Source organism: Canis aureus, chromosome 10, assembly GCF_053574225.1.
Source record: "Canis aureus isolate CA01 chromosome 10, VMU_Caureus_v.1.0, whole genome shotgun sequence".
In the NCBI taxonomy this organism is placed as follows: domain Eukaryota; kingdom Metazoa; phylum Chordata; class Mammalia; order Carnivora; family Canidae; genus Canis; species Canis aureus.
This window is the reverse complement of record NC_135620.1, coordinates 50,448,934-50,460,532: the sequence shown is the minus strand read 5'-3', so window position 1 is coordinate 50,460,532 and position 11,599 is coordinate 50,448,934. Positions and strand designations below refer to the sequence as shown.

Below are 11,599 nucleotides of genomic sequence, written 5' to 3'. Positions count from 1 at the left end.
GCTTTCGAGTTCCTTCCTAATTCCGGATGTCTGTGCCCGGGGTGACAGAGTGTCCTACTTGCTTGGATGTGAACGTCTCTCCGCTGTCCAGGCAGCCAGTTTTCCTGAGGCCCCTGGTCCAAGGAGCTGATGCAGGTTTGATGTGCCTGTGAGAGGAGCTGAGTTCAGGATCCCCCTGTGTTGCTATTGGATCCCTCCTGAACTTTTTTTTTTAAATTTAAATATTTTATTTGTTTATTTATCACACACACACACACACACACACACACACACACAGAGGCAGAGACATAGGCAGAGGGAGAAGCAGGCTCCTTTTTACAGGGAGCCTGATGTGGGGCTGCATTCCCAGAGCCGAAGGCAGCCACTCGACCCCTGAGCTACCCAGGCATCCCACCCATCCTGAATTCTTTTTTTTTTTTTTTTTAGATTTTTATTTATTTATGATAGTCACAGAGAGAGAGAGAGAGAGAGAGAGAGAGGCAGAGACACAGGCAGAGGGAGAAGCAGGCTCCATGCACCGGGAGCCCGACGTGGGATTTGAGCCCGGGTCTCCAGGATCGCGCCCTAGGCCAAAGGCAGGCGCTAAACCACTGCGCCACCCAGGGAACCCCGAATCCTGAATTCTTAAACTCGGCCAACCACGAATTTATTCTTCATTTCTTGAAGACATAGACATGGCCAACAAGCACATGAGAAAATGCTCTGCATCACTTGCCATCAGGGAAATACAAATCAAAACCACAATGAGATGCCTGCCACCTCACACCGGTGAGAATGGGGAAAATTAACAAGGCGGGAAACCACAAATGGAGAGGATGTGGAGAAAGGGGAACCCTCCTGCACTGTTGGTGGTGGGAATGTGAACTGGTGCAGTCATTCTGGAAAACTGTGTGGAGGTTCCTCAAAGAGTGAAAAATAGATCTGCCCTACGAACCAGCAATTGCACTGCTGGGGATTTACCCCAAAGATACAGATGCAGTGAAACGCCGGGACACCTGCACCCCGATGTTTATAGCAGCAATGTCCACAATAGCCAAACTGTGGAAGGAGCCTCGGTGTTCATCGAAAGATGAATGGATAAAGAAGATGTGTTTTGTGTATACCATGGAATATTACTCAGCCATTAGAAACGACAAATACCCACCATTTGCTTCGATGTGGATGGAACTGGAGGGTATTATGCTGAGTGAAATAAGTCAATCGGAGGACAAACATTTTATGGTCTCATTCATTTGGGGAATATGAAAAATAGTGAAAGGGAATAAAGGGGAAAGGAGAAAAAATGAGTGGGAAATATCAGAAAGGGAGACAGAACATGAGAGACTCCTAACTCTGGGAAACGAACTAGGGATGGTGGAAGGGGAGGTGGGCGGGGGATGGGGGTGACTGGGTGATGGGCAGTGAGGGGGGCACTTGATGGGATGAGCACTGGGTGTTATTCTATATGTTGGCAAATTGAACACCAATAAAAAATAAATTTATAAAAAATGCAGTTTTGTGGAATTAAAAAAAAAGAATTTTATCATTTTAACAATTCTAAAATTTTTTTTTTTTTTATTTATTTATGATAGTCACAGAGAGAGAGAGAGGCAGAGACATAGGCAGAGGGAGAAGCAGGCTCCATGTACCGGGAGCCCGACGTGGGATTCGATCCTGGATCTCCAGGATCGGCCCTGAGCCAAAGGCAGGCGCTAAACCGCTGCACCACCCAGGGATCCCTCATTTTAACAATTCTACAGCATCATTCCCTGGGCATCTACCAAGTCACTGTGTTTATCTAGAGTTTGCCCCTTTTGTTACTGAGTAGCATTCTGTGTTATGAATATGCCACAGTTTGTTTTACCCATTGCTAGAGACAAGGGTTTCCAGCTTTTGCCTATTACAATTAAAACTACTATAAAGATTTGTGTACAAGTTTTCGTGTGAACGAGTTTTTATTTCTCTAAGATAAATGTCCAAATGTACAATCTCTGGGTCGTAATGGTAAGCGCACCTCTATGTACTTATCCAGAATGTCTACAGTATTTAACATTCCCACTAGGAGTGTGAGAATACAGTTTCTCTACATCATTGCCAGCTTTGATTCTCTCACTATTTAGTATTAGCCATTATGATAGATATGTAGTGGTATTTTATTTTGATTTTGATTCATATTTCCCTAATGAAAAATTCTTTTGGACATACCTTCTTTTGGTTCTTTCCCGCTTGGATATACTTTTCTGTAAAATACCTTCTGCCAATTTTCTGATTGGATTGTTTTTTTCCTATAGAGTTTGGAGAATATATATTCTAGATACCAGTTTTCTTTTTTTAATTTAGATATGTAGTTGAGAAATATTTCCTCCCAGTGTTTAGTTTGTATTTTATCTTTGATAGAGCATTTCATAGAGCAAACATTTTTAATTTTGATGAAGTGTAATTTATGTGTTTTTATTTTAGAGATGGTGCTTTTGTTGTAAGGCTGGGAAACGTTTGCCTAGTCTGAAATCCCAAATAATTTCTTATATGGATTTTTTTCCTAAAATTTTTATTGTTTTATATTTTACATTAATGTTCATGATTTTACTGCCAGCTGGAGCTGTAAATTCAGGCTCTCCTTGCCACCTCCATTAGCATGGCAGATGGGATGGTGCTTGTTACTAACTGACTGGACCTGAGTTCTGACTCCCTACTTAGCCTTCGCTGGCTATCTTAGTAGAGAACATTGACCTTGTTATGCCTGGGTAGAACGTGGCAATTTGTGGAAGTCTGAGTTAGCCTTTACTGACACGAGTAGGATGGGGCCAAAGTTTTTTCTTTAGTGTTTGGCTACAATAGAGCAATTACTGTCTAAAACTTTTCTGTTCTAAACCCATACTGCCTTTTTCCTAGTCTTTGGCTAGAGAGGGAAAGTTTTTGTTGTGGCTTTTTTAACGTGTCAGTTATTGTTTTCAAGTTATTGTCTTTTCCAGCAACATTTCTGAGATATGTGAGGCAAAACAGAAGACCTAGGGAACTCACCACTGTTCTTTTCCTTGGGTTTCAAAGTCTGTAGCCACTCTGCCCTCTCTCCGTGTTTCAGAGTCTATTTATGATGTCTTATGTACAATATTAAGGACTTCTAGATGTATTTAATGGGAAGAATAGAGAAAAGTCTGTATTTGTTCTTGGAAGCAGAAGTCTATTTTGTTTTTAAAAACTACTAAGTGGTATCATACTATTAAAATGTTTTTAATTGATTTTCAATATCATATAACAAGATATTCAATAATTCTAAGTTTTTCACAAATCCTACTTATTTATTAATGTATTTTAAAATAGTTAAATCATAATCTCATAGCAACTTTTAATGTTCAGTAAATCTGTGATTAAATGAGATTTTTTTTTAAGATTTTATTTATTCATGGGAGATACTGAGGGAGAGAGGCAGAGACACAGGCAGAAGGAGAAGCAGGCTCCATGCAGGGAGCCTGATGTGGGACTTGATCCTGGGACTCCAGGATCATGCCCTGGGCCGAAGGCAAGCGCTAAACCATTGAACCACCCAGATGTCCCTGAAATGTTTTCATAAAACATGTTTACTTGTTCTTTTGTTGTCATTGTAAGAATGATAAACTATATTAAACTGCATACTCACTTACACCAGTGATTTATATAGCACTTTTTGAAATTTATTTTTAAAGTCACAATGTCCATAAGTCTCAACAGATATTAAGCTATAATGATTTATTTCAGTATCATCATACATCTGCTTATTTAATATTATTAATAATTTAATATTTCTCACTTTATTTCCTACTTAATAATAAATTGATGCCTTTCTGGGCTATATCCAATACCTCTTGATAAGCTAATTCTCTATTATTTTTTCTGTATAAGGATCTTCAACTTACTAAGCAAAATTTTGCATAATAATAGGTGGATTTTATTTTAATTTCAGCTTAGTTCCAAGTATGTACTTTTTCAATCATTTTTAATTCCAACTTGCAGTCTTTGACAGTTCAATATACTTTGTAGAAATAACTACTGGTCTTGAAATCCAATTATATAAGATATGCAGTTTCTTTTACTCAGCTCTTAAAATAATATCTAGACTTATTACAAATATTTCAAACATATATAGTTTTTCTTTGTCTGATCAGGACCTCTTGCTTGACTTGTCTTCTAAGCAGCAGTTAATCTTTGTTGGTAATTCTGACTTCAATGCTTAATCAGAAAATCAAACCAAGGAAGCTTCTGGGGATCTTTGGTAAAAAGAAGTGTTCTTTAGAATTGATGACTCTTTTATTTCTACTGTGGAAGAACACTACAATAATAAAAGAGAGTAGGAAATCTGGCATAAACAAACCTAGAGGAATAAAAAAAATAAAAATATTACATTGCTGTTATATAGCATTTTTGTTAATTCTGTGGGAAAAGGAGATGTTGGGAGGAAAGAATATATGGAGAAAAAGAAGGAATTGGAAGTGTGAATAAAAATATTTAATACCATTAATGTCACTTAGATTCCCACATTTGGTGGAACTATTTGGGTCATTACGTTAATGTGCTTGTTTCACTAACTTCTGTAGTGCATATATGACTATTAGTAGTCAAGATGATTCTATTTTTTTAAAAAGATCTTATTTATTTATTCATGAGAGACACAGAGAGAAGACAGAGACATAGGGAGAGGGAGAAGCAGGCTCCTGGCAGGGAGCCTGATGTGGGATTTGATCCTGGTACTCTGGGATCATGCCCTGAGCCAAAGGCAGATGCTCAACCACTGAGCAACCCAAGGGTCCATATTTTTAGGAGATTATTAATCTTTCTTCTTGTGACCTTTCTGGGAAGAGAAACTTCTTAGTAATCTTTTAGGCTGATGGAATTCTCAATAAATTAGTTTTGCTACAAATTAAAATTCTTAAAAAAATGCTTTCCGTAGGGTTTAAAGTTAAGATTTTACAAAAAGTGCAGCAATATCCAAAATATAGAAAATCTTAAAATTAAACATTAAGAAAACAAGCAACCCAATTTAAAAAAAGAACAAAGATGTGAATAGGCACCTCAAAAGTAGATATGTAGATGACAAGTATGTGAAGAGGCAGAAAGCATTATTGGTCATTAGTGAATAGAAGATAAAACAATGATATAACACTATGTATGCTAGATCGTGTTAGATTATTTTCTTTAGATTGACTAAAATAAAAATAGTGACAATGTCAATTTTTTTGACAGTGTCAATTTCTGGTGAGGATGTGGAATGACCGAAATTTTCATTTGGTCCTAGGTGGGAATGCAAAATAGTATAGCCACTTTTGGACATTATGGCAGTGTCTTAAAATCTGAGTATAATGCTAAAATACAATCCAGCAATCATATTCCTAAATATATACCTGGTGAATTTGAAAACTATTTCTGAACAAAAATATACACCTGAATGTTTATAACAGTCTTTTTCATTATCACCAAAAACTGGAAGCAAGCAACTATTTTTTAATAGATAAATACATAAACACGTTGTGGTAAATCAATAAAAAAGAATATTAGCAATAAAAATGAATTATTGAGTGATGAACATTTTTAGATGAATCTTAAATGCATAATGCTAAATGAAATAAGCTAGTCTGAAGAGGCTTGATAATGAATGATTCCAATGTATGACATTCTGGAAACACAAAATTACAGACAATAAAAATACCAGTTATTACCAGTGGTTCAGGAAGGGAAGACAAGGGCTGAATAGATGAAGCAGGGGGGATTTTTAGAGTGATGAATACACTCTATTTGGTACTATAATTTTAGCTATAAGACACCATTCATTTTAATTTCCTGAACTTTATTGTATGCAAATTTTATAAAATAATTTAGGAGCTCATGGGAATCACAGAATGGAGGATATAATATGAAAACTATCTTATAAATGTATAAAACAACTTGGGGGAAAAGGTATTGATCTTAAAGCTCTGGAAATAAATTGAGTCTAAAATCAAGAGAAGGAACATAGGCTATATTGTAGTTAATGAAATTATTTCTTATGAATAAGTGCCAGTTAATAATTCTTCTGTATATGTATACTATACATGTATACTTCTACACTGGAAGCTTTTATACAGTATACTGGAATTAAGCTATAATAAATGATAAATAATAATAAATGATGGCAGATGAAAGACCAATTTATTAAGTGTTGACGTGGTAGTTTGCATATAAATGAGCAAAGCAAGCTATAATGATCCATGTGGCAATGATTTATAATCAGATCACACTAAATTCATAATTATATATGTATATGTGTGTGTATATATATATATATATATACTGTCAGTATATATATATATATACACACAGTTATACTTGTAGATATACATAGCTTAGTACACATGCATATATTTCTTTGTTGGCCGAGAAGAACTTAAAAAATGACACCTGTAACTGTGAGCATACCTAGCACCCAAATCTTAGTTTTTAATACCATTCTCCAGTAAAATGAGTTGGCACTCCTTGGAGAAATGTCTGATTCTAAGAGAGAGGCAGGGAATATATGAGACTGAAACATTGTATAGTAAAGATAGGAAGAATGTGCTCAAAACAAACAAAAAAACCTAAAACACAATAGGGAGGTGTATCAGTGGACTACAGGAACCAACTGAATGAAGCTCCCAATGGTCAAAGCAGGAATAATCTGAGCAACAAAATAAAGTAGTATACTGATTTGTAATCTGAAATTTAAAATATTTATCTATGAGTCCATGCTGTGTGAAGAAATGAATGAGAGAATAAATAAATGCAGGGACAAGATAAAATCCCATGCAGAAGAATTCAAAATAATTTATAGACATTGTACCCATAAGGAGATGAAATATCATCACTCCCCATTTCTTATATGTGGGCTCTGTATGGTAACTTCAAAAAAATACAGTATGGAAAAGGGAGGGCGGAAGAGTTACTTTACAGTGGAGAAATCTGATAATCACTACATTAGTTAGGTGATCAAGGTTAATATCAACAGTGATAAATCATGTTATTATTTATTCCTGATATGATATGATGAGAATGCTATTTTTCCTCTGTGGTTTCCTTCATCAAATCCCATAATCCCATTTTAATAATGAAGAAAACTCAGAAAAATCCCAGTAGAAAGACATTCTATAAAATATCTGACCAGTACCACTTAAGACTGATGTTCATCAAAAACAATGAAAGTCTGAGAAACCAATACAGCCAAAAGTAGTCTAAAGAGATATGACAACCAGGTGAAATGTGGTACCTTAGTTGGGATTCTGGAAGGAAAAAAGATATTAGGCAAAAACTAAGGCAATCTGAATAACAATAATAATAATATATCAATATTGGTTAACTGTAACAAAATTACTATACTAATATAAGATGATAAAAGAGAAACTGGATGTGGGTTATATGGGAACTCTCTTCTCTATTTGCATAATCTTCTTGTTACTCTAAAATTTTTCTAGAGAATAAAGTTTTAATTTTTAATAAAGTATAGCAAGAACTTCAAAATAATTATCCATTTGAATTCTAATATCTTTCTCATGCAGCATCTCTCTTATGCAATATATTGGCCTTACCAGCATGAAGTTGATGAGCTTATCCCTGATACTAACCCCCTGACCTTCATGGGAGCTTTCAACCTAACTCTTTTCTTTATACTTTTCAGCGCTTATGTGTCACTTTTGCCTGCTAAAATTCAAATTCAAAATTGGTTCCTCATGTTGCATCACTTCCCATCTTTTGACCCTCCCTAAAGCTGCCCTCAGCCACTCACTCTGCCCTCATGCTTCCCACTTGTCCTAGGATGGAGGAATAGGAGAGAAGGAAATAGAAACAGACCCCTTGAGTATATATGAAGGTGGTGTAATATGAATTATAGTTAATTGTGCCCAAGAATTTCATAATACAAGAGGTATTGAGTATCTAATCTATAATCAGGCTCTTAATAGACATTTGTTTTGATTTGTTTTCATTTCTTTTTCATAGATACGTCTGTTCTTTCTTACCAGCTGAATAGTTTATTAGTTACCTGGACTAAATAATTATTTTCTTCTAATCATGGGGAAATAAAAGATCCTTAGGTCTGATTTAGCCAAGCATCAATGAGCGGAACCGTTAAACCTTTGGTCACTGACTACTGTACTAGTTATTCAATTTAATTGCACCATTTTAGTGTATCCTATGTTGTACCCTCATATTACTTTTTAGTACTAAAGGAGTGATTCCACCAGTTGCTGGAGTGCTGCAGGGTGACCGCCTATCTCAGTCCACTTGGGACGCTATAACAAAATTACCATATGTCGGATGGCTTATAAACAACACACACTTATTTCTTATAGTTCTGGAGACTGAGAAATCAAAGCAAAGATCTTGGCAGTAGCAAATTCAGTGTGGTGGTTGGTGAGAGTTCATTTGTGTCCTCATGAGGGGGAACAGACAAGCTAGCTCTCTGGTTCTCTTTTACAAGGGTGCTAATCCCAATCATGAGAACTTCATCCTTATGAACTAATCACCATCCAAAGGCCCAACAACCTCCTAAAATCATCACCTTACCAGTTAGAATTTTGACATATGAATTTGAGGAGTACTTAAAGATTTTTTAAAAAGATTTTATTTATTTATTCATGGGAGTCAGAGAGGCAGAGACATAGGCAGAGGGAGAAGCAGGCTTCCCTCAGAGAGTCTGATGTGGGACTCGATCCCAGGACGCCAGGATCATGCCCTGAGCTGGAGGCAGATGCTCAACCACTGAGCCACCAGGTGTTCGGGGGCGGAATGGGGGCAGTATTTAAATATTGAGTCTGTAGTGCAACCTCATCTGCCAAGGCAAAGGGAGTTGCCTTCTGCCAAAGAGAGCCACCTTTCCCGGGGTAATGCTTTCTTCTGAAACCTGTTACTGGTCACTGTGAGAGTATATAAGCCTGGCTCCATGTCCCAACATGGGGCAGCTCTGAAGGGCCATTCTTGTTTATAACCCTTCTTGGGAATGGCAGAGGCCTTGTATGACTTCATTGTAGTCCAATTTCTTCCTCAGCCTAATTTTATTTCCTCTTGTTACCCTTCAAAGAACACATCCCAGTAACTGTACTTAAATTCACCTCAGAGTTTGCATACCAGGAAATTCAGTTTGTTATAGACAGTGCTAGATATGGGTCCACAATGAAGATGGGAAGGAATTTTGGAACTATCAACAGCCGGGGTTGGCAAGGAGAATCCCTAGTGGTTGGTTTGAGTATGAATAGACAGTAACCCAATGTAGGAATGCTATTGCTCAAACTTTCCACTGGTGGTGAGCTGAATGTTACACTAGAGAACAAATCTGGTAGTGTATCAATGTATCAATCTGTGAGACATTTAGGAGGTACAGTAATTAAAAAGAAAATGCCTGTTGATGGGAGTCATTGGTGTTCTGAAGAAATAATAAAAGATGGCAGGTGATGAAACATCAATCAATAACTCCGAGTAAAAGACAGTGGATTTCTTGGGGTCATATAGGTCACAGCATATGTGAGGAAGAGTTGAAATCAGGTCCAGAACTTAACTATAGTGTAAAGGAGCTTCAACAAACTTTACATTCTCAATCTAGACAGATCTGTAATGGTCAGCAAAGCACCCTGATTAAGGAAGAAAGGAACTCCGTGCATGAGATAAGGATATTTGAGTTTATGCACCTGAAAGTCTTTAGTATCAATATCACTGTAAGTCTCTGAGAAAGCAGAAGTGGAATACTCCTTTTTGGTAAGGCTAGTACTCTTCCCAGCTTGAAGATGATAGAGGGATTTGTTGTGACAAGGCAGCATTAATCTTTCAAGATCTATTTCCATCTCTTCTGGACAGTGGACCAATAACTTGGTATATCCTCCTTGCAGTTCTATCTCAAAAAATTAATGAGAGTACCTGGACGTTAAGATTAATCAGAATCTGGCTAGGGACAATGTCCTCAGCAAGGCAGCATTGTTAGAGGTTTTATTTATCAAGTGAAGAGTAACCAGGATTGTTGTGATATAGTAGAATGGGAACTAGTCATCTTCCTGAGATATCTGAGTTGATGGCTCTTCTGAGCTGAGGTAGTCCATATTCACTCAGTGAATTTCCCATGATCACCATTTTCCTTAGTGCGAGGGGCTGGGATATCAGAAATTGTACCCAGAAATCATGAGACCACTGCTATGCAGGTATCATCCATACTATATTGACTAAATCTGATGATTCTTGAAATCTTATTATGAGCTTATTTTAAGTATCAACACTTTAGCTGATGCTTGATTGAAGTGGGCATGGTAGTGCTTCAATCTAGAAATGATTGAGAAAATAATTTTTAAGAATTTTATGTGATTACTTTGATAATTTGATTAAAGTTAGAAATTCTTTCCATTAAAACTTTCAGATGCACACATGCACATGAAGTATGTGCCATTTCAAGATTACAAATGAACACCAAGTAAAAATTCTTGATTTAAGGTGATTTAGCTTTTAAGATACTTAATGTCTCAAATTCATATTTGAACTTTTGAAAGCTTATTTATAGAGTGTCAGAGATATACTAGAATAGACATATTGGGGCTCAGGCTGATATTCTTTTGTTTGGAGGAAGTGCTTCAGCTGTGCATTTTGTTCCTGAGATACTAAAAGGAAGATAATGTCATTATACTACTACCAGAAAAGATGATTTATTTAATTGGACAATAATATAATATGATTAGTATAATTTTCCAGAAAGCTAAGAATGTTCCATTTAAGGTTCATTTCCCACACCATACTTTTACATTTGAACGAGGGTTAATAAGAGAATAAAAATGAAATATGATGAGAATTTTTAGCAGTCTGTTAAAAAGAAAAGCATTTGTCATACTGAATTACCAGTTTTTTATTTTATTATTTTAAGGCCCCCAAAGCATTATAGTTCACTAACTTGTGCCTTGAAAATACACTCATTGTAGTAAGTTTTTCATTGTAAAGACCTTTTATAAAAGAACTTGACCTGTATCATTATATAATGTCTTTTAATAATTTAACAAACATTGACTTCCTGGTGTGAAATGAGCCAATTAAAGTCATTTTAAAAATGCATAAGTTTCTCTGGGTTGGTTTCAATTTTTAAAAATATTTTATTTATTTATTCCTGAGAGACACAGAGAGAAGCAGATACATAGAGGGAGGAGCAGGCTCCTCATAGGGAGCCCAATGGGGACTTGATCCCCAGACCGAGATCACACCCTGAGCCAAATGCAGACGCTCAGCTGCTGAGCCACCCAGCCGTCCCGAGGTTGCTTTCAATTTTAAGTAAAATCAGTGTATAATATCCTGCAGCTTAGTTTTTCTATTTAAAAATATAGCTAATATCACCATTATTTCTCTATCACATATCCCAATTGAGTTGACATTTCAGCTCTTGTATGATCTTCCTAAGTTGGTTGACTAAAGTGGTAAGTCATTCTGAAGAATTCCATCTTCCAGTCAACTTCAAAGCTCTGAATCAAGTCACTCATGGCCTTTATTCTTTTCTGTTACAAAAGTAGGGAAACAGAAACAGCACTAGAACAAATATTCATCTTTAGCTTCATGGGCATAATGTTAAAGAAGATTCCAGCTTCAATAGATGTCAGAGATTGACATTGAACTTGGAAAT

General features: G+C 36.3%; 1 long non-coding RNA gene across 1 annotated transcript in view; it reads right to left on the bottom strand.

The window, feature by feature from the left end:
* Positions 1–9,321: 9,321 nt before the first annotated feature.
* LOC144321733 (uncharacterized) overlaps positions 9,322–11,599 on the bottom strand; it is a 62,460-nt gene continuing 60,182 nt past the window's right edge. The window contains exon 3 of the long non-coding RNA XR_013387275.1: positions 9,322–10,263. This is a non-coding gene — a long non-coding RNA (uncharacterized LOC144321733). The remainder of the gene's footprint in view (positions 10,264–11,599) is intronic.